This window comes from Macrobrachium rosenbergii, chromosome 25, assembly GCF_040412425.1.
Source record: "Macrobrachium rosenbergii isolate ZJJX-2024 chromosome 25, ASM4041242v1, whole genome shotgun sequence".
In the NCBI taxonomy this organism is placed as follows: domain Eukaryota; kingdom Metazoa; phylum Arthropoda; class Malacostraca; order Decapoda; family Palaemonidae; genus Macrobrachium; species Macrobrachium rosenbergii.
The window spans coordinates 22758044-22764043 of NC_089765.1; positions in this window are offsets into that span (position 1 = coordinate 22758044).

Consider the following 6000-nt stretch of genomic DNA (forward strand, 5'->3'; position numbering starts at 1 on the left):
ACGCGATTTTTCAACCATGTTACGGCCATGTTTTAAAATCATAAATATATCTCGTGGGCTCGAACCACATATATAAAAATATATATATATATATATTATATATATATATATATATATATATATATATATATATATATATATATATATATATATATATATATATATATATATATATATATATATATATATATATATATATATATATATATATATATATGTTCATTTTTTGGAATGATAGCCTACCATTGAGAAGTACTTGATTTTAATCCCCGCTATTGCTGACCACATCTGCAAGCAGTCTGTTAAAACGTATTGAGTCTCTGCTGGCCTGAGGAATGAATCAGTTACCTGGTAGTTAGACGACTCCGGTGGATTTAAACAAGATCCAGAAGAGTTTAAAGCTCAAGACTACTGTCGAAGACATGCCTGGAGAGGTAAGTTACTTCATTTAGGAGCCGCTACTTCAAGGAGAATATACGTATGATATTTTATGTGCTTTTAAAGCAGTTGAAACAAAACATCAATATTCAGCGAGGTTTACGTACTTTGATCTTTCACTGAAGCCAAATAATTGAAAATCTTAGGCAAACTTTGTGACATTCCATTAGGGGTGGAATCAAGTTAAGCAAATACAATCCCCGTCGATCAATATAGCTATGCGAAGTAATAGAACAATTGTTTACGAATCTCCAATCCCTTTTCCATTTCTCTTTCATTTCATCTTTCAAACCCTGACGTTTCTTCGCTCTTTTATTACATTCTCTTCAGATTTCCCCTCAAAGAATAACCACCCCTGTCTGTCTAGACATTTTTCTTCCCTTACCGCCGGTTGTTCCTCATCACTTAGTTTTCTCTGTACCCTTCCTTTTTTCTTCTCTTATATCTTCACCTCTTTCATCTAATGCCTCGGCCAAGGTCTCTCACATCCAAAAGTATTACCGACAGCTGGCGATATTTTCTTTGACTGCACAGCCTGGCTTTCCACCTTAAATTCTTTGAGTCTTTTTGTCGCCGAGTGAAGCTCCAATGAATCTAATTTTTTTCTTTTTATAATTTATTTCCGGTTGTTTCTTCCCTAAGATCTGTCAGTTAGCTTTACGTACTTATCTTTATTCTTCTCAAAATATTTTTTTTTTAGTTAGGATTTGGTTTCTGAGAAGCATATGAACCTACGTAATTTTCTCATGTTTACCATAAGATTCCTATTGTCCTCATTTCATCAAAGAACGCTACAGAAACCTAGAACTTATAAGGTTATGGTAATTATTTTTCTTATGTTCAAATAATATTTTTCACCTAAATTGTTAAACTATAAGATCAAGTTAAACGGCAACAATCTTCCTGATGAGTATGCATTTTCTAAATTTGGTAACCGCGTCTAGACATACGTGCTTACGGACACTCCCACACAGCAAATGAGAGACAAAGATTTGGAAAATAAAAACCTGAGAAATTTCGTGATATAGTAGTAAAATATTAAAGCCTGCATTTCAGAGTGGACCCTGGTGTATAAATATACATGTGAATATGTATGTAGGCGTATCCAGATGCACCACCGGATATAGACTTCGATCTTTCAATCGAATGCGGAATGAAGAGTAAAAGAAAAATTTTTTAAGTTTCATACAGTAAATACACCAAAGCCTGTCTAGTTCTTACATTTTTGGTGTTACGTTAATTGATGATGTATAACATTACATGAATGGTTTAATTGTTTAGATACCAAAATATTCTAGAAAAAAATATCCAAGGATTTATCGATGTCGAGGTACAGGTTATGCACAAAATTATGCAAACTGCGTCTAGTGATGGTTTATATTTTTTGCTTCGTTACGGTCACTGATTACTAAGTTGCATGTATGACTAGATATTTTTGATATCTGTTCTTGTTATCAAATACATAACGTACAAAAAGGGAAGGTGAAAGCCAACGGCATTTAGGAGTTTCTCATTTGAAAATTGAACAAGGGAAGCCTCGATGTCCAACATGCAGATTAAAAGGAAATAAAGTGAATACGTGACAAAGGAAAGAAATTTTCAATTATCAAATAGAAAACTTTCCTAAAACCAAGAGAATTGTATACTTGATGAAATAGCTTCCAAACAAATATTCGAAGCATACTATTAACAATGTAGTAATATACATTTCGGAAAATCTCCTCACGAAGGAAAATAATCTAATCAAAAAAGTTATACAAAAGTTTAAATTTAATTTTCAACGCATTCTTATCAGCAGAGTGCTACAAGCTTAAGTTCCCCAAAAAGGATTAAGCAGTCAAACAAAAAACCAATACGATGCACCCGCGCGCACACACACACACACATATCTATGCTTAGTTTGAGGTGCAATAGGAATTCTTGCGTTGTTTTTAAAACCCAACCACAAAGAAAACTGCCATCTATAGACTGCAGGCAAGTCTATGCTTTTTGGCAGACGAAAAACATAAATCACGTTATATGTAATTACGGTTATCTGTATAATTCCAGTAAAAGATTTTATTAAAAGATTTTATTCCATGATTAAAAATTAATAAACCGTCTCACTTGGTAGCCTATCTAAATCTGACTATTGCAGACAATCTATTATTCTCATGAAAATCTTAAAAGACAAATTTTATACGGGAAGTATTTTTCTTAGCTGATACATTTCCCTCTCTACTTGACATAAATAAACAAATCAAATTATATGCTTAAAAGTATGAGTAATAAGGACAAGATTGAAACCTCAATGTATTTACTTTAATTGTAGCCTTAACAGAAATTTCTTAGTATTTTTTTTTTCATCTTTCTCAAAATTGTTTTTTTATTCTCTGTTTTATTTAGAAGTTGATGTATGCATGAATTCACTTGTATTGAGAATTTTACCAAGATATTATACATATGGATGTGCCCATTTATACATATGTATGTATGCAAAAACAAAATCGTTAGGCTTCACAATATCTGAATTGTATCCACCACATATCCACTGAAAGAGAGAGAGAGAGAGAGAGAGAGAGAGAGAGAGAGAGAGAGAGAGAGAGAGAGAGAGAGAGAGAGAGAGAGATTTCCATGGGAATATGCGTTTCTCCTTACTTTTTGTGCACTTCCTGAATTCTCATTTATAACTTTCAATCACCCCAGTAATTATTTTTTTTATATTCAGTTTTTTTGTGTGTCAGCTATGAGTGACATTATCAAAGCCTAAATCCTTTATACCCTTAATTGTAAAATTTTCGACCTTCATTTCATCCACTGAATATGAACAAAAGTTTAATTTTTTTAACGTTAATTATTTTTTATTATTAATCGAGTTCGTAAATTTCAGCTCACTATGTTTTTCTTTTATTTATAACACTTTCATCGTTGAACTTTAATCATTATAATGGTCTTTATTTAATTTTTATACAGAGAAAGCTATTCAGTTCTAAAGCTGACTCAGCGTCCTGCTTCTCTGGGTACAGATGCACCTTAGCATGAAAACATTAATGTGGTAAGTTCTGTACAATCTTGCAGATTTGCATTGTTGATTCATCTCTTGAATGAAGAATTTGCCTTGGACTCTTTGAAAGATGTTACAGGGTTTTATCTTCCTCGGAACAAAGAGAGGTTGTTGGTGCTCCCTCCCACCATTATTCATACCCAGGAGTAGTTTCTTCGTCTTTTGACGATTTCGTCAGCAAAAAAATTGCTATTTTATTTTTTATTGTTTTAAATCATACCAGCATTTCTTTGGCACCCAATTTTACTTCTAGAACAAGGCGTAAATAGGGTAAAACTTCTGATAAAAAAATTCAAACTAGGGCAACCATAAAAGGTAAAAAATTAGATGGGAGATTGAAATCCCCTAGATATTTACAGAAGAAAAAATTTTATAATTGCAGGTTAGAAAACTCAAGGATGAAAGGGAAAAATATTGGAGAAAAAGATCTGGCAGAGAAATTGAAAGTAAAAAAATAATATCGTACTGTTTGATAAAAAAAAAAAAAAACTATATTTATTACGATTCGAGAGATCAAACTAAATAAGTTCAGTCATGGGGAATAAAAATAAACACTCAGGATTTTAACACTCTACGGACACATACTGCCACGTTTCACTTACTCAGCCAACGCAGTAGATACAGCTACAGTTATATAAATTAATTTACTTTCAGCCAGAACAAGACTGAAAGGGAGAGAGAGAGAGAGAGAGAGAGAGAGGAGAGAGAGAGAGAGAGAGAGAGAGAGAGAGAGATGATGGGCCGTTATTCAAAGGCTTCACAACTTTTTAAATGTTTATTAATGCGGTATTGTCTTTTGATAAAGGTGTTAAGATAGATATAAAATGGGCTTGAAAGGTGAAGGGAGGGTCATCCTTAACAATTATTTTCTGCATCAATATTTCTATTAGGCTTTCACTGAGGGGTTTGATGGATTTTCCAGTTTTCATCGATATGTAATCTAGTATCCTATAAATCATACGGTCGAGTAATCTTCACGTGGCTTGCAGTTCTATAACGTTGCTGTGGTCCATTGGATTATAATTGAATTAATAAGAGCTGACTCCAGAGTAGAGCAGAGTTGAGATATTATGCAATAAAGGAAGAGGAAGCGAATGGAAAAATGTCTGGAAAAAGGGATGATAGGGTGGAGGGGAGGATGAGTACGTGGATACGTTGCCACAGAAGCTGCTAATTTATTAGCGGTTCGTTCTTGCGTAATGTTGGTCCTTGGACTTTGGACCGTGCTCAGTGAGCAATCACGGAATTTTTCCGTCATTGTTTCTCCATTTTTTAAATCTAACAAGTAGTTGCTAAGTGATGCGTCAACGTGCACAGATTCCACTAATGAGATGTACTTTGCTGCAGTTCTTTAGTGTGAATATTTAGCGCAACAGAAACACGGAAATATTCTGTGTAATAAGTACCTTGAAATTTATGGAACATTGTTATGACACTGGTCATTTATGATTTGCTTATACTTTCTCTGTCGGCCTCTTGGGTTTTGCTTCATCTCCTTGTGTATACATACATACATACATACATACATACATACATACATACATACATACATACATACATACATACATACATACATACATACATACATATGTATGTATATATATATATATATATATATATATGTAGATATATATATATATATATATATATATATATATATATATATATATATATATATATATATATATATATATATATATATATCAAATCTAGACAGGCCTCTGTAAAGTTAAACTACACGAAGTTGTAAACCAGAATGGAAAGGTGGCAGAAACGTCCTGTTACACGGCTGGATAGTTGTTTGTTTTATACTACAGGCTGAATGTATTTGCTCAGGTAGCTTCAGAAAAAAGTGGCAAAACCAATTTAATATAACTAACAAAAAACTCCATAAAATACATACAAACAGCTATGGCAAACGTTTACAAAACAAAAAACGTAAATTAACTGTTGAATTCCCTTTCGTTACAAAAAAGAAATATCTATATTTAAACACAAAACTTATTCATGGCGGGTGGCACGTTCACGTCAATATCTACTATTTTAACACATCGACAACAGCATCTATAAATTATTTTGTTGTAGTAAAACTTTCACCGGATCAAAACAATTCTATTATGGTATATATATCAAATATATTGCTGTTATATCTGCAAATACAGCAGAGCACAAATGCCACAAATTTATGCAAGTGGCTATCTTGTCAGGCACGTTTTCGTGCTATTATTATGTGGGTTTTCTTATATGATGATTGCTGTTGTGAGAAACTTACTAACGGTATTATATTATTGTCTAAATATCACTCTGGTTTATTAGGAAAAGCTTTCGTTAATCGTTATTCCATGCATCATTTCAATTGTTTTGAGATAACTAGTTCTAATGCTTTAACAAAAAGAAAACACTGTTATGTAATATTAGCAATTTTCCAAATTATATATATATATATATATATATATGTGTGTGTGTGTGTGTGTGTGTGTGTGTGAGAGTGTGTGTTTGTGTATATCTCTATTTTTACT